The sequence below is a fragment of the Rhinopithecus bieti genome, unplaced genomic scaffold (genome assembly GCF_001698545.2).
Source record: "Rhinopithecus bieti isolate Rb0 unplaced genomic scaffold, ASM169854v2 scaffold_5191, whole genome shotgun sequence".
NCBI classification, from domain to species: domain Eukaryota; kingdom Metazoa; phylum Chordata; class Mammalia; order Primates; family Cercopithecidae; genus Rhinopithecus; species Rhinopithecus bieti.
Genome location: NW_016804727.1, coordinates 1,110,116 through 1,134,818, shown reverse-complemented (window position 1 = coordinate 1,134,818; position 24,703 = coordinate 1,110,116). Strand labels below are relative to the sequence as shown.

Below are 24,703 nucleotides of genomic sequence, written 5' to 3'. Positions count from 1 at the left end.
TCCTAGTAAAGGCAAGTGTCAGTCAGGCATATACAGGAACATGGTGAATACCTCCCATTGTGCAGGTCCAGGGCAAATGGAAAGCTTGCTTTGCTGAAACCCCTGTGGCTCCAATTATATCAATAGTCATTTTGGATAAGGGGGTGACCCGGGTGGTTACTGTTGAATGTTCAGCACCAGTATCGATAAGAAAATCAATGTTCTTGCCCCTGACTGTCATCTTGACCATGGGCTCTCTGGGGGCACATGAGCCCAGTCTCCCTCAGTCCAGAAACCCTTCTGCCAGATTGAACAAGGCCCCTTCGTCCTTGTCTGATGCCGCCGGCTCACAGCCACCTTGTTTCCGGCCGAGACCAGCTGGGTCATAGAGACGCTAACCCAGCGGAGTTATGTGTCCCTTTTCTAATTGTTCGTTAATGAAGTTCTCTAAAGCCTCCGGTTTCTCTTTACTTAGCTCATCATTCTATCCAAATTGGCTTATCTGTTAACCATTTTTAAGGTATAGCTTCTGGAGGCTTAACACTGGCCGCCATTAAAAATGATATCCTAAGCCTTGGGGGGAACTTTGTCTTTCCGCTTGAAGAGGTTCCTTCAAACCTTGCAAATTTTTTCCTTGTCTGATACCAGGGACATACCCATTTCATGCATCATATGTTGACTTCAAGGGCTATATAATTGTTCTGGAATTAGGACTTGTGTTCCCCATTGTTGTAATAAATCTCTTCCCCATAAATTTATACGTACAGAAGTTATAATTGGTTGAATAGTCCCAGGTTGTCCATCGGACCCTTCACAATGCAAAATACTACTTTGTTATACTTCAGGGACTTTACCAACTCCAACTATGTTAAATTGAGTGGGTTGAATTGGCCACGCAGACGGCCAGTGCTGTACAGAAATGATTGAAGTGTCTGCTCCTGCATCTACCAAACCTTTAAATTTCTTTCCCTGAATAGTTATTTCACAGGTAGGATGTTTATCAGTAATATGAATCACCCAGTAAGCTGCTTTGCCTTGTTTATCCGTGTACGGTTCTTTTGGTCCCTGCTTTACAGCACTAAAGGAACGGTATTGCTCTCCTCTGAAGTGATTTTTTTCGCAAGCTCTAATGCACTCTCCTCTAAGCTGCTCTATGGCATCACCCTGCAAAACCACTTGTGCATCTAAACCAGCCCAGCCGCCAACCCCCAAAAGTTGGTCTGCAGTTACAACAAATCCTTCTGTTTGTTTAATTTCACTTTTCCCCATTTCCACATACGGCACAATCAGGAGCTGTGCTATACACTGTCCTGGCTCTGCTTTCTAGGGAACAGAAGTGGACATAACAATTTGAATTTCCTCATTGTGATCTGAATCAATGACCCCTGTATGTTATTTGTACTCCTTTTAAACTTAAACTAGACCTTCCTAGAAGAAATCCTGTCGTCCCTGCTGGCAAGGGTCCACAGACTTCTGTTGGGACCTTTTGCAGGGTTCCCCAGGCAGAAGGCTCACAGCTTTTGTGCAGCATAAACCTACTGCGGCACTACTGGCTGTGGCAGCGGACAGATATTGTACAGGGGTGAGGGAATGGCCTGAGCCGGAAATGCCCCAGTTTGGAATGGGGCCCAGGGTGCGCCCTTCATTCCATTTCCCAAAATAGGGTTCCTGTCTTTATCAAACTTTGTGTGACACTGATTGGCCCAATATTTTCCTTTTTTACATTTTGGACATATTTCAGGCTCAGCAGTTTTCTTTTTTACACTACCTGGTGGCCTGACTCGCTGATTTTTTCTACATTCTTTTTTAGTATGACCAACCATGCTTCCCACAGTTAGATCAAGCTCCAGGAAATGGAGTTTCCTTTATCCACTCTCAGTCCTGCCATTGCCTATGCCAACAAAGTAACTTTCTGCAGATTACCTCCGATACTGTCACAGGCCTTGATATAATCAACTAAATGTGCTTTCCCTCTAATAGGTCGCAGAGCAGCCTGGCAATCAGGATTAGCATTGTTAAAAGCTAATAAATGCAACACTATATCCTGAGCAGCCAAATCTGCAATCAACTTTTTAAAAGACTCCTGTAACTGAGCTATAAAATCTGCGTACGGTTCTTTTGGTCCCTGCTTTACAGCACTAAAGGAACGGTATTGCTCTCCTCTGAAGTGATTTTTTCCCAAGCTCTAATGCACACTCCTCTAAGCTGCTCTATGGCATCATTCTGCATGACCATTTGTGCATCTAAACCAGCCCAGCTGCTGACCCCCAAAAGTTGGTCTGCAGTTATATTAATTTGAGGTTGGGCCTGGGCGTGTGAGTACCCTGAATGGAAGCTTCATCTGCCCACTAAGTTTTAAATTGTAAGAACTGAGCAGGAGTCAGACGAGCTCGAGTAAGAGCATCCCAGTCAGTAGGAATAATCCGACTGGAAACAGCAACATTCTTTAACAGTCCCATTACAAAAGGAGAACCTGGTCCATACTGATTAATAGCTTGTTTAAATTCTTTGAGTAATTTTAAAGGAAAAGGCTCAAATGTAGCTATGATATTTCCCTGTTGATCTAGGGGGTGTATTCTAACAGGGAACTGCCACGCCTCTAAATTACCCTCTCTTCCAGCTTGCTGGAATCCTGCCTGAATAGAACTGAGAGTAGTGCTGCTTGAACAGTCACTGGGGCGACCACTGTTCACCCAATGTCCTCTGGAAAAGAAAGATCTGGAAAGTCAGGCCACTCTTTTTCTTCAAAATAATGAGGGGGTGAAGGGTAGGGATGAACCTCTTCCTCTTTTGCTGCTTTAGCTTTAGCCGGCAAACAAACCTGCTCTGTTACTTCTTTTGTTACGTCGTTATACTCTCCTTCCTCCTCATCATTAGTGTGAAAACGTTCCAACGTGGAACAAACCAGAGCCCACACTTGTCCCATTGTTGCCCTGATGCTTCTGAGTTCCCCTTCTTACTCACCACTTGGATTGCTTTAAGAGTACTTGGGTGTCCTCCAGCTTAGTTCCCTGTTTTCCAACTGTCGCTCTGGCGACCCTTTGACCTGGGTTCGAGCCCCACATATGGGCACCACTTGCTGAGACCAGCTCAGTTGTGGAGACCCTAACCCAGCAGTGATAGAGGAATTAAATACACACACACAGAAATATAGAGTGAGGAGTGGGAAATCAGGGGTCTCACAGCCTTCAGAGCTGAGAGCTTTGAGCAGAGATTTTACCCACATACTTATTGACAGCAAGCCAGTGATCAGCATTATTTCTATAGATTATAGATTTACTAAAAGTATTCCTTACAGGAAATAAAGGGATGGGCCGAAATAAAGGGATGGGTTCTGACTAGTTATCTGCAGCATTAACATGTCATTAAGGCACAGATTGCTCATGCTATTGTTTGTGGTTTAAGAATGTCTTGAGTGGTTTTCCACCCTGGGTGGGCCAGGTGTTCCTTCCCCTCATTCTGGGAAACCGACAACCTTCCAGCGTGGGCATCAAGGCCATCATGAGCATGTCACAGTGCTGCAGAAATTTTGTTCATGGCCAGTTTTGGGGCCAGTTTATGGCCAGATTTGGGGGGCCTGTTCCCAACAGTTTCCCTTTCAACTGGGGGCACTTGTCCTTCCAATGTCCTATTTCCTTACAGTAAGCACACTGGTTATGTTGCAGGCATGGATGGCCAGACTGGGTATTTTTCTTGAGGTTCCCCTCTCTGGCCCCTTTGGGGGATCCCTCTAATAGCTGCAGCTAGCAGGGCAGCTTTTCACCGGGTTTGGCATTTGCTGTCTCTGTGGTTCTGTCTGCAGTTTACCGCATCTCTATTCACAAACACTTGGTTGGCTATCTCCAGTAACTGTGAAGTATTGACGCCTGCAAACCCAGCCTGTTTCTGCAGTTTTCTTCTAAAGTCTTCTGCACTTGGACTAACTAAAGCCATGTTAATCATGTGCTGATTTTCAGGGCTATCAGGATCAAAGGGAGTATACATACGATAGGCCTCATATAGTGTCTCATAGAATTGTGCTGGGCTCTCATCCTTTCCTTGAATGTCCTCAGAGACTTTGTTAACATTTGTGGCCTTCGAGCTCCCTTCTTTAACCCTTCCAGAAGGGCTTCCCTGTACCAGTTTAGCCTTTGCATACCCTGTCTTTCATTTGGGTCCCACTGGGGGTCTGTTCCTGCTAATTGGACCCTCATATATTCTTGGGGGTTTTGGTAATCAGCTGGAACATGTTCTTCCAGCCACTTAATTGCTGCTTGGAGCACTCTCCTCCTTTCATCTGTGTTAAAGAGGAACAGGAGCAACTGGTGGCCATCAGCCCAGGTGGGGTTGTGGGTCTGGATAATAGTTTGGAGCAAATCAATTAGAGCTTGTGGCTTTTCGGTATAGGATGGGGTGTTGTTCTTCCAGTTGAGGAGATTGGCAGAGGTGAAGGGCTGTACACAAAAACATGCCTCTCTACCATATGCCCATTCTCATCTACTCCAGTATACACTGCTCTCTCAGGGGCATTTGTATCCCGGTCTTAGGTTGCAAATGAGCTGCCAAGGGAGGGGTCTCTCCCGAGGCTTCGCATCCTTTCTTTTTGACTCTGGGTGGCCTAGGGGTACGTAGGCCTGTGGAAGCTTGGGTGCAGTGGACTCAGGAGTGGGAAGCCTTCCTTATTGGTGAAAGCAGGGGGAGGGGCACTGGTGCTGTTTCTTGCCATGAATCCTCTGATGGTGGGTCGGACAGGGTTTTAGGAGCTGACTTCCCTCTGCAGGTTTAGCGGGATTCTTCCTTGACTGTCTGTCCCTTTGCCACTAGTACGGCTAATGCCTGTCCTAGCAGCACTAGGACTGCTGCTGCCTGTCCTCTTAACCACTGTGGGGGGTCTAAAATCAGCTGTAACCAAGTGTCTATGTATGGAAACTGGTCTGGGTGTCCTGGCTTACCAGTTATCTTGTGCCATACCTTTGAAACAAGGGACCTGTCTAGGCTTCCTTTTGATGGCCAACCCACTTCTAATGCTGGCCAGTCTATCTGGCACAAGGTTCTAAGTTTTCCTGGGGTCATAGTAACCCCATAATCTCCATTAAATCCTTTTTTGAAATTCTTTAACATAGTTCCTGATGGAGTGGGCTTACTTTATCTCTCACCCATCTCCCCACCCTCCCCCAGAAAAAAACAACGCTCATGCCACAAGAAGGGAAAAGGTAAAGGGGTTACTCACTTGCCTTGTCTGTCACTGGCTGCTTTCCTTGCAGGAATGTTAGATCCTCTTAGCTTAGGCAGGCTGGTACCAGATGCCAGCATGAACTGCCACTTAGCCATTTGAGGTATCCTACTGAACTGCAGCTTGGGGCTCAACACTCACTTTGGACGGTGACCGCTGTCCATCTGGTGCCTGTCTGAAACACAAGCATTCACTCATTGTCACTCTCCTTTTTCTTTTTTTTTCCAAACAAGCCAAGCCAAATCGAAATCAAAACTGAGACCAAAGTGCCGATAAGGGCACACTGTGGGTGATCAGGCCACGCTTCCACTCAAATGGAGTGGGCAAGTTCCCAGGACCAGTCCTACTGTATTCCAGATGTCCAGACTCCAAGCGCCAGTTCCTTCCCGTCGTTCAGCCACTGCATTGATCCTCCGCGGGGTCTTGCCATGCACCACTCTGACTGGGCATTCCACTGGAGCAAATGCCTACCCAGGAGTGCTCTCACGATTCGCGTAGCCTAAGCTAGCCAGAGTCCCCCGCAGGGATGCTCTGCTGGGCAGGCCTAAGCCGCCCAAGGCGCTGCCTCGACCGTCCATTAATCACCTCAATTCCTGGTCAGGGAACCAAGAAATGTAGCAGGACTAGCTGCAGACAAAACACCTCAGACACCGGGTTATAGAAGGGAGAGGATTTATTTGGCCAGAAGCGTCAGCAGACTTGCGTCTCAAGAACTGAGCTCCCTGAAAAAAAGTTCCTGGCCCTTTTAAGGGCTTACAGCTCTAAGGGGGTCCACGTGCAAGGGTCGTGATAGATTGAGCAAGTGATCCATAGGTAACACATGTGGTTAGAGTGGGGGCATTAATCTTTAACCTCAGGCCTGGTCAGTGGCGTCCGTTGGTTTTGCCACTGACTTCATTCCTGTTGTTTTTCAGCTTTTACTTCCTCCTTCTCTTCAGAGACAGGAGACAGTAAGAGAAACGGCTTCTTTCCTCATACTGATCCAAATTAACTAGAATGGCTCCAAGTGGTAGATGGTACTAACAGCAAGCTGCAGATAAAGGAGGGTAGGCCCTACTTCCATGTGAGGTAATTAGATAGTTTTTGCTGAAATCTCAGGTAAAGGACATATTAGAGACCTAAGCATAGAATTGGAAGGAGCAAATTGCTGTCTGGTTCAGGCTTCTCAGACTATAAATAAGTCGCTACGATCTCTACCTCAGGATCTTGTTAAAATGCAGATTCTGGTGGTGGTGGCCCGGGGCTGTGGGGAGGGAAAATGAGGAGTTACTATTTAATGGGTACAGAATTTCAGTTTTGGAAGATGAAAGGAGTTCTAGAGATTTGTTGCATGACAAAAGTTACCTGACAGTTAAAGAGAGGAGCTGCTAAATGGGTCATGTGTTTCTGAATGGGTTCCTGATCGTCCTGTGACCATGTTAAAATGTAGGGTAGCGGGAATAAACTACAGGGGTCCAAATTAAAGAGATGAGTTGAGGTGGATAAGGATAGCTTAATAACATGCAAGCTAATTTACAAAATTTCCATATAGGTTATTATTTTGGGCACAGGGTCTCATGCCTGTAATCCCAACACTTTGGGAGGGCAAGGTGGGAGGTGAGGAGTTCGAGACCAGCCTGACCAACATGACAAAACTCTATCTCTACAAAAAATACAAAAAGTAACCAGGCGTGGTGACAAATGCCTGTAATCCCAGCTACTCGGGAGGCTGAGGCATGAGAATTGCTTGAACCCGGGAGGCAGAGGTCGCAGTGAGTTGAGATCATGCCACTGCACTCCAGTCTGGGCAACAGAGGGAGACTTTGTCTCAAAAAAAAAAAAGTGTTTTTGTATACCGTGTTTGAAATGCATAGTTGATAAAGGAAGAATATGTAAGGCAATTTTATGAGCCAAATCAATTATTAGACAGATACTTCCAGCTCAGAAAACTTTTGTCAGATGCATACATGAAAAACCTTCATAAGCACAAAGTACTCTATGTCTCCAAAATTTTAAAAACATTGACAGCAACTGGGTTGAAAGAGATCAAGTGTTCTAGCGTTTGTGGTGTACTTGCTGAAACTCTATTCAGTGTTCAGTGTTCTATCCCCTAAGCAAGCCAATATACCCTGGATTTGGTTTGGGAAATACACCATACTTACAGGAAACAGGAATTGTGTATTGCTAAAGAGGTTAAAAGCTCAATGAAAGTCTTGAATATAGTTACTGAAATAATCATGAATGTCTTCTTGGGGCCCAAATGCCAGGATGGGGCTGAACTCTCAATGATTGCCTTAACTTCAGCAGTGGGCTGCAGCCCAACAGAGGAGAGTGTCTAGCGAGTATTACTTTCTGACCCTTTAACATTTCTCCCGAATCTATTTGGGCTGTTGGCATTAGTAAGTACACATTTGCTTCTGGTAAACATGGTCCAAACACCTCCAACGGAAGTCTGTCTTCTCTTACTGCTTTTTCAAAGTCTGCAAGCGATATCTTGCCATCATTGTCATAACCTTAGAGATGAAGATGTTTCTTGATAATTACTAGTTTTCAATTTTGCATGGAAAATAGCTCTCTAGACTAAAAAAAAATTACCAAATAAAAGTTCACACTTCTGTAGACACCCTACATACCTCAAAAATTGTTTATTTACAGAGGACACTTATTTTATTTGTATTATTCTAATAGGCATACCTGAGTTACCTTAGATATATAAAATATAGCCCTGTCCCTAAAACACTTATACTCTAATTGGAGAAATAAGATAAAAATTAGAGGAAGTCCATTATTATATGGCTACTTTCTGATAAAGTAAGTACAATAGGGCAATGATTTTCAAATTAATTTTTTTGTAGAATTTATTCCACAAAGGATCTCTTACTTGGGAGCCCATCAGATAAAAAGGGTAACAGTGAAGTTGCTTTGCTAAGGAGCAAGGCACTGGAAGTTATGGAAGCAACAGTTCTGAAGAAGACTTGCAGACCACTGCTGAACCTTTAAGGATGGTTGGGATAGTTAGAGAGGTGTGAGGAGGAAGTGCAGAAGAGTGGCCCACCCTAATTAAGACAGCAAATGGGTATAAATTAAGACAGACCTGCCTGGAGTGAAGCATTCGTGACAGGGATTATGAGAGACTAAGTATGTTGCGCAGGAGTAGGGGGTGAGAGTAGCATGTGTAGAGATCATGAATGCCTTTAACTGCTTAATTGGATTGGTTTCAGCAGGTCCTTGTTTTTCACGTCTGGGCCTAATTACATCAGGGTTGCTGAGAGTTCAATCTAGAGAAAACCTGAGTAATAGTCTGAACAAATTTACTCCGTAACATTTTATTTCAAAGGAGAGGTCCCAATTAGACAAGAGAGAAATAAAGGGGATCTAAATCGGAAAGGAAGAAATCAAATTATCCTTGTTTGTAAATGATATAATCTTACATTTGGAAGAACCTAAAGACTACCCCAAAAAAACTATTAGAACTGACAAATTCAGCAACATTGCGGGATGCAAAATCAACATACTACTTCAACAGAGCAAAAATCAGTAGCATTTCTATAAGCCAACAATCTGAAAAAGAAGAAAAGTAATCCCATTTACAATAACCATACATAAAATTAAATACCTAGGAATTAACCTAAGAAATGAAAGCCCTCTACAATGAAAACTATAAGGTACTAATGAAAGAAATTGAAGAAGACACCCCCGAAAATGGAAACAGATTCCATGTTCATAAATTGGAAGAATCAATATTGTTAAAATGTCCATACTACCCAAAGCAATCTACAGATTTAACGTAATCTCTATCAAAATACCAATGACATTCTTCACAGAAATAGAAAAAACAATCCTAAAATTTATATGGAATCACAAAAGACCCAGAATAACCAAAGCTATCCTGAGCAAAAAGAACAAAACTGGTGGAATCACGTTACCTAACTTCAAATTACACTACAGTGCTATAGTAACCAAAACAGCATGGTACTGGCATAAAAACAGACACACAGAGCAATGGAACAGAATAAAGAACTCAGAAACAAATCCATACATCTACAGTGAACTCATTTTTGGCAAAGGTGCCAAGAACATACGTTAGGGAAAAGACAGTCTCTTCAGTAAAGGGTGGTGGGAAAACTGGATATCCATATGCAGAAGAATGAAACTAGACCCCTACTTCTCACTATATACAAAAATCAAGTCAAAATGGATTAAAGACATAAATATAAAACCTCAAACTATGGAACTACTACAAGATAACATCAGAGAAACTCTGCAGGACATTGGTTTGGGCGAAGATTTCTCACAAGCACAGGCAACCAAAGCAAAAGTGAACACATTGGATCATGCAAAGTTTAAAAACTTCTGCACAGCAAAAGAAACAATCAAAGTGAAGAGAAAACCTGTAGAATGGGAGATAATATTAATATTTGCAGACTATCCATCTGACAAGGAATTAATAACCAGAATATAAAAGGAGTTCAAACAACTCTAAAGGAAAAAAATCTAACAATATGGTTTAAAAATGGGCAGAAGATCTGACATTTCTCAAAAGAAAATGTAGAAATGTCAAATAGGTATATGAAAAGGTACTCAACATCACTGATCATCAGAGAAATGGAAATCAAAACTACAATGAGATATCATCTCACCCCATTTAAAATGGCTTATATCAGCCGGGTGTGGGGGCTCACATCTGCAATCCTAGCACTTTGGGAGGCCAACCACCTTGGAACACCTGAGGTCAGGAGTTCAAGACCAGCCTGACCAACATGGAGAAAATCGTCTCTACTAAAAATCCAAAATTAGCTGGGTGTGGTGGCAGGCACCTGTAATCCCAGCTACTTGTGAGACTGAGGCAGGAGAATCACTTGAATCCGGGAGGCTGAGGTTGCGGTGAGCCAAGATTGCGCCATTGCATTCCAGCCTGGGCAAGGAGAGTGAAATTCCGTCTCTAAAAAAGAAAAAGAAAAAAGGCTTATATCCCAAAGTCAGACAATAACAAATGCTGCCAGGGATGTGACGAAAAGGGAACCTTCGTACACTGTAGGCAGGAATGTAAATTAGTACAACCACCATGGAGAACAGTTTGGAGGTTCCTCAAAACTGGACGTGGTAGCTCACATCTGTAGTTCCAGCAATTTAGGAGGCAGAGGCAGGAGGATTGCTTGAATCTAGGAGTTCAAGACCAGCCTGGACAACATAGTGAGACCCTGTCTCTAAAAAAAAAAGTTAAAAAAAATTAGCTGGGTATGGTGGCACACACCTGTAGTCCCAGCTGCTCTTAAGTCTGGGGCAGGAGGATTGCTTGAGCACAGGAGGTCAAGACTGCAGTGAGCTGTGATCATGCCACTGCACTCCAACTTAGGTGACAGAGTGAGACCATGTCTCAAAAAACTAAAAACAGAACTACCATATGATCCAGCAAGCCCACTGCTTGGTATATATCTAAAAGAAAAGAAATCAGGATATTGAAGAGATAGCTGCACTCCCATGCTTATTGCAGCACCACCCATAATAGCCAAGCCACTTAGGAAGCAACCTAAGTGTCTATCAACAGGTGAATGGATAAAAAATGTGGCGGGCGCAGTGGCTCACGCCTGTAATCCCAGCACTTTGGGAGGCCAAGGTGGGCAGATCACCTGAGGTCAGGAGTTTGAGACCAGTCTGGCTAACATGGTGAAACCCCGTCTCTACTAAAAGTACAAAACTTAGCCGGGCATGGTGGCATGTGCCTGTAATCCCAGCTACTCGCAAGGCTGAGGCAGGAGAATTGCTTGAACCCAGGAGGCGGAGGTTGCAGTGAGCCAAGATCATGCCATTGCACTCCAGTCTGGGCAACAAGAACGAAACTCCATCTCAGAAAAAAAAAAATTTGGTACATATACACAATGGAGTACTATTCAGCCATAAAAAGGGATGAGATCCTGTCATTTGCAACAACATGGATGGAACTGTAGGTCATTTTGTTAAGTTAAATAAGCCAGACACAGAAAGACAAACTTCACATGTTCTCACTTACACGTGGGAGTTAAAATTAAAACAATTGAACTCATGGAAATAGAGAGTAGAATGGTTACCAGAGGCTGGAAAGGGTAATAGACGGGTGGGGGTGAGGTGGGGATGGTTAATATGTACAAAAATGGGAAGAACGAATAGGACTAGTATTTGATAGCACAACAGGGTGACTATAGTCAACAATTATTTCATTGTACATTTAAAAATAACTGAAAGAGACAGGTGCAGTGGTTCACGCCTGTAATCCCAACACTTTGGGAGGCTGAGATGGGCAGATCACTTGAGGTCAGAAGTTCGAGACCAGCCTGGCCACAACGGTGAAACGCCATCTCTACTAAAAATACAAAAATTAAGCTGGACACCTAATTTTGGCACCTGTGATCCCAGCTACTAGGGAGGCTGAGGCAGGAGAATTGTTTGAACCCAGGAGGGAGAGGTTGCAGTGAGCTGAGATGGCGCCATTGCACTCCAGCCTGGGCAACGGAGTGAGACTTTTTCTTAAAAAACCCCTGAAAACCCAAAATATTAATAATAACTAAAAGAGTGTAATTGGATTGTTTGTAACACAAAGGATAAATGCTTGAGGGAATGGATACCCCGTTTACTATGATGTGATTATTATGCATTACATGCCTATATTAAAGTATCTCATGCACCCCATAAATATATATAATCTACTATGTACCCACAAGAATTAAAAATTAAAAAAAAATATTCATACAAAGAAAGAAGGGTGTGTGTGGTACTGGGAAACATACTGTCTCTCAAGAAGGAATCTACCCTCAGTCCTAACAGGCCTAGTGAGTGTATTTCCAAAAGAAGAGGATACTTTGGAGACTGCATTAGCTGGATCTGAGACTCCAAAACCTCCCACCATCTGTTTCTTTCCTGAACTCCAAAGTAATACAGGTGAACCGGGCCTGGGCAGCCTTAGATTCACAAAACCTCACTGGTATCCAGCTTAGGATCAAAGAAAGAAAAGGTAGAAATCACCATGTTCACAGTAAAATAATTACCTTAGGCTTTTTTTTTTTTTTTTTTTGAGACAGAGTCTCACTCTGTTGCCCAGGCTGGAGTGCAATGGCATGATCTCAGCTCACTGCAACCTCCATTTCCTGGGTTCAAGTGATTCTCCTGTCTCAGCCTCCCGAGTAGCTGGGATGACAGGTGTGCACCACCAAGCCTGGCTAATTTTTCTCTTTTGGATAGAGACGAGGGTTCACCATGTTGGCCAGGCTGGTCTTGAACTCCTGACCTCAAGAGATCTCCCCATCTCGGCCTCCCAAAGTGCTGGGGTGACAGGTGTGAGCCATTGCACTCGGCCAAGAATTACGTTAGATTTTATTGAGAGATGAATTATGCACCCCATTTTCTAGGGTGACCTTGGGTAAACCTTTCTGTATTTCAGTTTTCTCCTTTGCAAAATGGAGATAATAGTTTCTACTTCATAGTGATGGCAACAGTGGCCCATCTGGAGCGGCCACTACAATGGTGTCAGCTGCAGCAGGGAGGTGTGACTGGGGCTGTGTGCTCTACGCAGCAGGCAGGATCCCCACCCTCCTGAGCACAGCTGTAGCTGCCCAAGCCACAGCTGCGGACCCAGGCATCTCTGCCCTCTTGGGGGCCGGGAAGGCCCCCCTTCCCCCTCCAGGCTTGGAGGTGCCTGCTGACACTCTCCGACCTCTCCCTTCTCCCAGCGCCTACTCCACAGGCTTGGAAGCACCTGCTGCCACTTTCTGGCCTCTCCCTGCTCCGGCACCCACTCCAATCTTAGAGCAAAGTTGAGGCTGAGCCAGGGCACTATTGCAACCTGGCCAGGTGTGCGCACACTCAGGGCAGTGCTGACACATCAGCCCCCTGCTGACTTAGCCCCCTCCGGACTTTGGAAACTGACTAGCATTGGAGGGAGGCCAAGGGGGTGCTGAAGGCAGCTCAGCGCTGGACTGCAGGCACTCCTTGGCCCAAACAACCTGGGCGCCATGAACAATGGCAGGAGGCAGACAGGCTCTGGGGTGGAAAGGGGTGGATTCTCAGTTAGGAAGAGAGAAGGAGAGAAGAGCTGCGGCCCTTCAGAGAGCCCAGACCTAGGAGCTCCGCAAGCGAGGGATGTGACACCCTGCTTGGGAATCTGTAGTTCCTGGCTTCTCCAAGCTTCTGGGCACCACCACATTCGCTGGTGCCAGCCGTGGAAGCTGCTTGCGGTATACCTGGTCCAGCTGCAGCCTCACAGGGAGCTAGCGCTTGTGCCGGCACCTGGAGCTGCCCACCCCACCGCAGCCAGTGTGCCTGTCTGTGTGCATTGGCTGGACCCCGTGATCATTCACTCACACACCACACACCCTTTGCTGCTCTGTGCCTGACTCACCCTTGGCAGGCATGGGATCGAGGGTCAGTAGCACAAGCTAAGCACAATCCTGCCAGGCCGAGTGGATGGAATGAGTCCAGCGGGACTGAGCAAAATTTGGACAAAGGTGCCACAGAGGTTTCTGGCTGGCAAAGTGACACCCCAAGAATCCCATGACAATGAGGTTGTTTTGAGAATAAAATGAGTTCACGGCCAGGCGCGGTGGCTCGCACCTGTAATCCCAACACTTTGGGAGGCCGAGGTGGGAGGATCATGAGGTCAGGAGTTCGAGACCAGCCTGGACAACATGGTGAAACCTCGTCTCTACTAAAAATACAAAAATTAGCCGGGTGTGGTGGCGCATGTAATCCAAGCTATTCGGGAGACTGAGGCAGGAGAATCGCTTGAACTCAGGAAGCAGAGGCTGCAGTGAGCTGAGATTTCACCATTGCACTCCAGCCTGGGTGACAGAGCGAGACTCTGTCTCAAAAATAAAATAAAATAAAATAAAATAAAATAAAATAAAATAAAATAAAATAAAATAAAATAAAATGAGTTCACACATTAAAGCTCCCTGAAGGGCCCTGCATTTAGAAAGCACTCTAGAGGGGTCAACTATTTTTATTATTATGTTATTGTATTATAATGAATATGTAGATGGATTGGAGGAGTTAGGTCATAAAGACAAAATAGAGCAGCATCCAGTTGTACATGCATTGCATCTGGTCTCCCCCTAAACTAATGAGGTTTTACTGAGTAAAATTTTTAAAAATAGTAAAATAAGCATTCATTTTGTATAGTGATTCATTTAGTTGCCCAGCTATTCTATAAATATTTGTTGAGCACCGCTATCAGTCAGGCATTGCTCTAGGCAATAGTTAGGTCCGAGAACAAACAAAAACCCCTGCACTCATAAAGGTTGCATTCATTATGGAAGAAAAGAAATCATTTCCTTAGCTCTATCTAACTATAATGAATTGCAGTTTTTCATTCTTACCATTTTCTTCAGTGTTATATCTACCAATTCTTTAATTCCTTCACAGTCTCTTCTTCAGATGACTGCTGGTGTAGACTGTTCTTCAACATGTCAAATATTTGCTTTCGAGAAATGTAACCATCTCCATTCAAATAATAAACTTACAGACTTTTTAAAGCATAAGAAGTTTAAAGATTTGAATAACAGCAGTTCAAGTGTCATTAGTCTTCTCTTTAGTTATTTCAATTTATGATACTAAAAGACAAAAACAATTGATATTCCACACAATGATGAGTTTAATCTATTATATGGTAGAGAGATTTTAGAATAAAGCACTCTTTATATTTTTTCTATCAGATTAAATATTCCTTGGGATGTGAAAAGAAAACGTAATTTCTGGATTTTACATTGCAAGTTTAAAAAGGATATGAAGCTGTAATCAAGGAGCTTTAAGATGAAGTTTTTAAACCTTTGATCACGCAATACATATATATACATACATGTATATGCATGTGTGTATCTATATCAATATTATGATTCTCTTCTTACATAGAGTGCAAAAACGAAGTACACACTTCACTATATTGCTGACAAAGAACGTTTTTGGATGTATTTGGATGGTGAATCAGTAATGTCCTTGGGGTCTGTTCATCTGCACTATCCAAAATTATCAAATAACCTCTCCCTGGAGAATGCTTTCCATGACTTATAATCATGGAACTTAAGGTCATGCTTTCCATGATCTTTATAAGCACGAAGTTCACTCACTTATCCCACAAATGATCTTACTCAGGTCATTTGTGAATAAGGGAGTCCCACAGTGAAGGAGCTTTTGTGGGGTTTATAATCTAATTAAATGTTTTAGTAAAAGTAAGAATAAAACTCCAGATTATCAGATTAGTTGGGTCTTTCTGTTGAGTTTCTTCAATCTATAGCATACATATGAATTTGCAATACAACCTGACTAGAAAGTAGTATTTTCTCAAAATTAACATATCTTTAAGCGTATATGAAATAGTTTTAGGAAGTGAGATTAGAGATGGAAAATTTTTTTCATAATGGGAGGCTGTTCAACCGTGTACAGCTGCATTCAGTGTCAAGACCATTTTCACCAAATATTAGCATTACCACAAGAATTTACATTCTGAAAACAACTGCTCACTCCTCAGTGAGACTTTTGTATAAAACACTGCAGTGGAAACTACATTTATTTATTTATTTATTTATTTATTTATTTATTTATTATTTTTTGAGACAGAGTCTCACTCTGTCGCCCAGGCTGGAGTGCAGTGAAGTGATCCCCGCTCACTCCAACCTCTGCCTTCTGGGTTCAAGCAATTCTCCTGCCTCAGCCTCCCCAGTAGCTGGGATTACAGGTAAGCTCAACCATGCCTAGCTACTTTTTGTATTTTCAGTGGAGAGGGGGTTTCACCATGGTGGCAGGCTGGTCTGGAATTGCTGACCTCAAGTAATCCACCCACCTTGGCCTCCCAAAGTGCTGGGATTACAGAAGTGAGCCACCACGACCAGCTGGAAACTATATTGAAAAGTTATCTTATCTCATGCAAAGTTAGAGTGGGAGAAAAAAAGTACAACACAGAGAAACTAAAAAATTCATAAATGTCAAAGAAAAGTCAAAGAATTTCCCCTCCATAACCCATGCACTGCCATGTGCAAGGCCTGTTTCCTGCCTCGGAGGCAGCCTCGGAAATGCAGTGTTGCCAGCTGATCAGAGTTGGCATAAGCCCTGACCCTTAGCTGTTGTTCTTAATGTGGGCCATAAGCCAAAGACCCATCCTGGTGGTGACATTTGTGCATTCCAGAACCAGTAAAGGAAATGTTTGGGGCTGGGGACTCTTCCATGACCTTACAATTGTGCCACCCATTTCATCTGCTTTTTTTTTAAGCTGTCATGATATAAAGAACACTGATTTTATGTTTTTAAACATTTAAGCATTCACTAAGTACAAAATTGTCTATATATTACCAAGCCAGTAATTACATACAGAAATCTTACACTTCAGCTTTTCTTCAAAAGTTCCTTGAAGAAACACTGATAATCCTTTAACCTACTCTTTTACTTTTATGTGGTTATCATTGTCTTTGTCAAATGCAAAAAACACTGAAATAAAAAGAATGTGTAATTGTATTGTAATTTAGTGTGTTATTTTGTAATTCAACAGTATGTAAGTATGAATAGATAGAAAAATGTTTCTCCCAAATTGAGGGGGAAAATTTTTGGCACAGTCTCTTGAAATAATCAAAATTACAGGAAATGTGTTTTCTGCTGTATTCTTGAAGAAAGAAAAGAGACATTCTCCTCCATGAGCAATGATGAGTTTCATTTGTGATGTTTTATACAGTTACTATGAGCCAAGAAGACACACAGTGGAGTTAATGGGATTATGTTTACTCTAAAAAAAAAAAAAGTGGCAAAAAATATGTTCTAAAGAGTTTGCACAATACCTAAAGGTAAATTACTAAAATAATACATTATTTTAAAATTGGAAAATTTAGTATTATCCTATAAAAATAAGTTATTTACTCTTTTTGAGATGATGAATATGTTAATTATTTTGATTGTGGTGATGGTTTCATAGGTGTATACATGTGTTAAAACTTATCAAATTGTATATCTTAAAAATCTATTACTGGCTGGGTACGGTGGTTCAGGCCTATAATCCCAGCACTTTGGGGAGGCCGAGGAGGGCGGATCACCTGAGGTCAGGAGTTCAAGACCAGCCTGGCCAACATGGTGAAACCCTGTCTCTACTAAAAGTACAAAAAATTAGCTGGGCGTGGTGGCAGGCGCCTGTAATCCCAGCTACTCCGGAGGCTGAGGCAGGAGAATCACTTGAACCCGAGAGGTGGAGGTTGTGTGAGCTGAGATCGTGCCACTGCACTCCAGCCTGGTCAACAGAGACACCATCTCGAAAAAAAAAAAAAAAAATTCTGTTACTAAAACTAACTGGATCACATTAAGTAATTTTTTTATTTTAAAGATATGGATCTTTGAGTTTTTCAATATGAGTCATTACCATTTTTTATACTGACTGATACATGTTCTTTATTTTTATGAGGAAAACGAAGCCATTTAGTAATTTACATGTCTACAGCATGTGAATCTAAAGACATCATGATTAAAAGCCACAAACTGCATATCTTTTTAAAAAATGTTACTGATCAGGCTGGATATGGTGGCTCACATCTGTAATTCCAGCACTTTGGGAGGCCAAGGCAGGTGTATCACTTGGAGTCAGGAGTTCAAGACCAGCCTGACCAACATGGCAAAATCCCGTCTCTATTAAAAACACAAAAATTAGCTGGACTTGGTGGCATGCCTGTAATACCAGATACTCTGGAGGTTGAGGCCTGAGAATCCCTTGAATCTGGGAGGTGGAAGTTACAGTAAGCTGAGATCGCACCACTGCACTCCAGCCTGGGCAACAGAGGGAGACTGTATCAAATAAAAATAAAAATAAAAAAATAAATAAATAAAAAAGATACTGCTAGCTTACTTAACTCATTACTGGTTGTTTCTCTCTCTCTCTCTCTCTTTTTTTTTTTTTTTGAGACAGAGTTTCGCTCATGTTACCCAGGCTTGAGTGCAATGGCACAATCTCGGCTCACTGCAACCTCTGCCGCCCAGGTTCAAGGGATTCTCCTGCCTCAGCGTGCACCACCACGCCTTGCTAATTTTTTGTATTTTTAGTAGAGACAGGGTTTCACCATGTTGGCTAAGCTAGTCTTGAACTTCTGACGTCAGGTGATCCACCCGCCTCAGCCTCCCAAAGTTCTGGGATTTCAGGTGTGAACCACCGTGCCTGGACCTACTGGTTATTTCTCAAAGCTGTACACCTATGAAGTATGAAATTCTGAGTGAGTTTGTATTGAAAACTATCCTCATGATCAAACCAATTATGTTTATAGCACCACGCCTCTGGAATTATGCCTTTCTAGTTTGGAGTTAAAAAAATTCAGCCTGGGCATGGTGGCTCATGCCTGTAATCCCAGCACTTTGGGAGGCAGAGGTGGGCAGATCACGAGGTCAGGAGTTTGAGACCAGCCTGGCCAACATAGTGAAACCCTGTCTCTACTAAAAATACAAAAGTTGGCTAGGTGTGGTGGTGCATGCCTGTAGTCCCAGCTACTCGGGATCTGAGTAGTTTGCTATTTCAGTTTGGGTCTTTTCAGTGTCTTATGACTTCTTACCCCTATTCATCAATATGTCATCAGCCATTCCTAATACATTCTGCAGGACCCCTCGAAATGTGTTACAATCTAGCCCAGTGTTATCAAATCTTCCATCAGCAATTCCCACCAAGCTGTGGAAAAGTCTTATGAGACACTCTAGCTCACTTTTTTTGGCTGTAAAATGAAAAGGCAAATAAATACAACTTAGATTTAATCAATGAGTTATTCAGTCCAATTAAGTATATCTTACTAAGCAGCTATTTTGTTCCTATGATGCTAGGTGTTCTGATAGAAAAAAAGTATATACGATATGGACTAGTTACTAAAGAGCTTATGCAATTAATGTGGGCCTCACTTAAAAATTTCCTGAGATGGTACGCAGCTGCTAAATCATGTAAGATAACATTCACCACTATAGGCATGTGAAGAAAGAAAAATCAGTATGGGAAAGGAGTTGGGCCATTTTCCTGGGAGAACTAGACTGTGAGCTGAGCCTTGAAGGATGCATAGTATCTATGTAGGAAAAAATGTGTTGAGGGTGTTAAAGAGGAGGAAAATTCTAGGAAAAGAGGACAACATTAGTAAAAGGAAAGAGGTAGAATTTTAGGATTGAAATAGAACATGCCTTACTGGGAGCATAACGAGCATAGCAAGGAGTTGGTAAGAAGAGAATGGCAAGGTTGAAGAGGATAGGCTGATGGTGGAGGGCCTTCAATGCCTGGTCAGAGGATTAACATTTACTGTACAGAATCGGTGTCATTTTGGACCATATGTATGAGAATTAACCCCTTCTCCACTGCCCCATGCTTGCAGTTTCCCAGAACTTGCCCCAAATCTGCTAAACCAGAATTGTTAACAGCAAGCCCAGGAATTAGCTTTTGAACAAGAGCACAACTTCTATGCCCTAGGAGTTGAGAAGCTTTGGGTTAAGCCACTGAACATTTCGGAACAGGAGAGGGGCATAACAGTAAAAGTGGTTTAGGAAAATCCGTTGAAGTAGGAAAGCTAGAAGCATGGAAGCCAGGCTTGGAAGCATAGGGTTTGGGATAGAAAGGTGGAAATAAAGATAGAAAGCTGGGGAGGGAGCCTGAGATGCTGCAGAAACTCAGGCTTTGTGACTGATCAGATCTTCAGTGTTCAAATGGAAATTTTTAAATATGCACATACCTGGTTCTCACTCCAGACTTAGTAAAATCCTGTTTTGAACAAGTGCACAAGTGTCTGACACACTGTCAGGACTGAGAACCAACAGGTGAGACTGCGTGGGCTGGGGATACAAGACTTAATAAGCTGCTGGATTCCACTTCTATTTCTTATGCTAGATGCTGAGAGACTTACACAAACCATACAGCTTCCTTACGCCTCACTACTCTCACCTATAACACTTAGGTTTTGTCCTGGATGATCTCTGAGACTCCTTCAGTCTCTAAAAGCATAAAGTGTCACCGGGCACGGTGGCTCATGCCTGTAATCCCAGCACTTTGGGAGACTGAGGTGGGCGGATCACCTGAGGTCAGGAGTTTGGGACCAGCCTGACCAACATGGAGAAACCCCATCTCTACCAAAAATACAAAATTAGCCAGGCGTGGTAGCACATGCCTGTAATCTCAGCTACTCAGGAGGGTGAGGCAGGAGAATTGCTCGAACGAGGGAGGCAGAGGTTGTGGTGAGCCAAGATCGCATTATTGCACTCCAGCCTGGGAAACAAGAGTGAGAGTCTGTCTCCAAAAAAAAAGGATTACACTTTATGCATTTTTTTTTTTTTTTTTTTTTTTTAAACACAGGATCTTTCTCTGTCACCCAGGCTGGAGTGCAGTGATGCGATAATAGTTCACTGCAGTCCTGAACTCCTGGGCTCAAGAGACCCTCCTGCCTCAGCCTCTTGAGTAGCTGGGACTACAGGTGCACACCACCATGTCTGGCTAATTTTAATTTTAAAAAGTTTATTTCGATAGTTTTTGGGGTACATGTGGTTTTTAGCTACATGAATAAGTTCTTCAGTGGTGATTTCTGATATTTTGGTGTATTCATCACCTGAGCAGTGTCCATGGTACCCAGTATGTAGTCTTTTGTCCCTCACCCACCTCCCACCCTTCCCACAGAGTCCCTAAAGTCCATCGTATCATTCTTATGCCTTTGCATCCTCATAGCTTAGCTCCCACTTAAGAGAACATGCAATATTTGGTTTTCCATTCCTCAGTTACTTCATTTAGAAAAATGGCCTCCAGCTCCGCCCAAGTTGCTCCATCTAAAGGCCACTAACTTTTAAATTTTTAGTAGAGATGAAGTCTCACTATGTTGGCCAGGCTGGTCTCCAACTCCTGGACTCATGCAGTCCTCCTGCCTTGGCCTCCGAAAGTGCTGGGATTACAGGTGTGAGCCACTGTGCCAGGCCTGGCAGTAGATTCTTTCTTTCTTTTTTTTCCCTTTGAGATGGAGTCTCGCTCTGTCACGGCTGGAGGGCAGTGGCACGATCTCGGCTCACTGCAACCTCTGCTTCCTGGGTTCAAGTGATTCTACTAGCTCAGCTTCCTGAGTAGCTGGAATTACAGGCGCCCACCACCATGCCCGGCTAATTTTTATATTTTTAGTAGAGATAGAACTTCACCATGTTGGCCTGACTGGTCTCGAACTCCTGGCCTCATGTGATCCGCCTGCCTCAGCCTCCCAAAGGGCTAGGAGTACAGGCGTGAGCCGCTGTGCCTCGCCACCTGGTAGTAGATTCTTGAAACTACCTTATTAATGGTGAATCCTGATGAGGCAGTTTGTATTTTCCTGAAGATGATTATATCAATGTATCCCATTGAACATGCTCTTCTTACAGTGTGACTTTGATACTCCTCTCTTAGAGAAACGGTGTCTATCTCTTCTCCCCTTAAAACTAGGGGGCTTTTTGTGACTGTTTTAACCAATAGAATATAGTGAAAATGAGGCTCTGTGATTTACAAGGCTAGGTCATAAAATGGATGCAGCTGCTTTGAGCACAAAAACTTGGAAAGTCTTTTCTTGTTTGGAATATGAAGAAAAAGGAAGCTCAGGTGTAGATGTATTATATAGAATATAGTGTATTAATGCTTGCCTGAAAGAGACCCTGCTCCACTCTGGTAGAAAGTTATTATCTGAGTGGAAATGTTAGCACCAACAGTGGTGTGGAAATATTTGCACCAATAGTGGTGTGAAAATGGAAGCCCGAGAAAAGAGAGGTTGGAAGAATAAGAGTCAGGAGCTTCTCTGAGAGTCAAATGTTGACAAGTCATCCAACAAAGCAATCAAAGACTTTAGATACAATCTTCAGCAAGTAGTAAGCTAACTTTCCCTGAATTTTCCCAGTGTATCTCATGTTTCACTACATCTAAAGACCTTTCACATGTGGTCAAGAAACCATTGTAAGGCCAGGCACAGTGATTTACGCCTGTAATCCCAGCACTCCTAGAGGCAGAGTTGCGCAGATTGCTTGAGCTAAGGAATTTGAGACCAGCCTGGGCAATACAATGAAACCTCATCTCTACAAAAAATACAAAAATTAGCTGAGTGTGGTGGCGCATACCTGTAGGCCCAAGCTACTTGGGAGGCTGAGGTGAAATGATGGCTTGAGTTAGGGAGGTTGAGGCTGCAGTGTGCTGTGTTTGTACTACTACTACAGTCCAGCCTGGGTGACAAAGTGAGACTCTGCCTCAAAAAGAAAAGGAGAAAAGAAACCATTGTAAATGATATTTGAGAAACCATGGGTCAGTAATGAGGATGGTGTTGAGATAATAGAAATTGACCCATTTTAGTATGGAATAATTTTAGATTTACATAAGAGATGCAAAGGTATTACAAAGAGTTCCTATATACTCTTCACCCAGTTTCTCCCTAATGCTAATGTCTTGCATAACCATGGTACATTTGTCAAAGCTAATGTATTAACATTGGTGCATTACTATTAACTATAGACTTTAATTGGATTTCCACCGTTTTTACACTAAGTCTTTTTTTGATCTCAGAATTCAATTCAGGATACCATATTTGGTTGTCATGCCTCCTCCAACCTGTGACAGTTTTCAGTCTTTCCTTGCCTTTCACGAACCTGACAGTTTTGGATTTATTTTGTAGAATGGAATAGTCATCATTTTGTTTTCTTAAATTTTTTTTCTTTTTTTTTTTTTAAAGAGATGGAGTCTTGCTGTGTGTCCCAGGCTGGAGAGCAGTGCCGTGAACTCATTGCAGCCTCAAACTCCTGGGCTCAAAATATGCTCCTGCCTCAAAGGCCTCTCCAGTAGTTAGGACTACAGGTGCATGCCATCACATCTGCGTGTTTGCCTGTTCTTCTCAAGATTAGATTGTGATCATGTGTTTTGGGGAATAAAACCACAGATGTAAAGTGCTGCTCTAATCACATGTAAAGGGAAACATGATCTCAACATGACATATCACCACAGTTGTTAAACTTGATCATTTGGTTAAGCTAGAGTCTGCCAGCTCTCTCCACGGTAGTTACTATTTTTCTTTCCACGATCTATTCTTTTGAAGCCAGTCACCCAAGAAGGGAATTAAGCTCCACTCCCTGGGAAGTGGTATCTATACTATTATTTAGAAATCTTCCATAAGGAAGATTTTTCTTTTCCATTTATTATTATTAATTAGTATTGTCACATGCATTTATTTTATACCACTGGTTATACACTGCTATGGTCTGTTTAGGCCCCTCCCCAGCCTCCACCAAATTCAGGTTGAAATTTTAACCCCCAAGCTAATGGTATGAGGAGGTGTGGCCTTTGGGAGGCAGCGGCAGTTAGGTCTAGTGTTCTTAAAAAGTAAGAGACCCCAGAGGGTTAGCTAGTCTCTTCCACTGTGGTGAGGACACAGCAAGGGAGTGCCATCCATGAGCCAGAGAGCAGGCCCTTCCTTACCAGACAGCAAATCGGCCTCGACCTTGGACTTCCCAGCCTCCAGAACTGTGAGAACTACATTTCTGTTGCTTATAAACAATCCAGTCTATGGTATTTTGTTACAGAAGCCCAAATAGACTAAGACGCCTATGAATACTATGTTACTTTGTTGCTCAAGCTGTTCCGGCCTTGGCCATTGGCAGTTTTCAGGTTGGCTCCTGTATCTTTTTAATATATCCTCATCTTTTTGCTTTTTAAACATTTCTGTGAATCAGGATGTTCAGGCAGCATTAGAAGTCTGGTCAGTACTTACAGCTCTTGACAGTTTCACTGATGGATCCTACCAGTTTCTTCAGAGCTGTCTGGTCCATGTCCAGTGTGGCTTTAGCACACTCCAGAATTTCCAGATAGCCTAGCTTCAAGCCTGGGCATCCTGAGCTATCACTGTTTCCACAGTTCACTACTCCAATTCCAACATGGAATGTGACCATAGCAACATCCCGGCAACCAAACACAGAAGGTTCTCAAGTAACTGGAAAAGTATGCAATAATGGTTGCTACCACTCCGAATATGGTAATTTCATTAAGGTTTCTGTGATCTAAAATTTTATTATTTTCTTTTTGAGACAGGGTCTTGCTCTGCCACGTTGCCTAGGATGCAGTGCAGTGGCGCCATCTCAGCTCAATGCAACTTCCACCTCCTGGGGCTCAAGCAATCCTCCCGCCTCAGCCTCGTGAATATGTGGGATTACAGGCATGCACCACCACACCTGGCTTATCTTTTGCATTTTTTTAAGAGATGGGGTTTTGCCATGTTGCCTAGGCTGGTCTTGAATTCCTGGGCTCAAGCGATCCACCCACCTCCACCTCCCTAATTATTGGGATTACAGGCCTGAGGCACCATGCCCGGCCAATTTTTTTTAGACAGGGTCTTGCTGTGTCACATTGCCCAAGCTAAAGTGTAGTGGTACAATCATAGCTCACTGCAGCCTCGGCTTCCCAGGCTCAATCCATCCTCCACTTCAGCCACCCAAGTATGGGCTGTAGGCACAAGTCATCACATCCAGCTAATGTGATCTAAAAATTTATAGCAATTCCAACATTTTTCTTCAGGGCTAAACACCACTTAAGTGGTATTTGGT

The 24,703-nt window shown here is 43.1% G+C and overlaps 1 long non-coding RNA gene across 1 annotated transcript; it reads right to left on the bottom strand.

Moving 5' to 3' along the window:
- Window positions 1-5,196: 5,196 nt before the first annotated feature.
- LOC108528483 (uncharacterized) lies at window positions 5,197-23,994 on the bottom strand. The gene is made up of 3 exons (XR_001885169.1): window positions 23,875-23,994; window positions 14,518-14,751; window positions 5,197-5,366 (listed from the first exon to the last, which is right to left on the bottom strand). It is a non-coding gene; the product is annotated as an uncharacterized LOC108528483 (long non-coding RNA).
- Window positions 23,995-24,703: the final 709 nt, after the last annotated feature.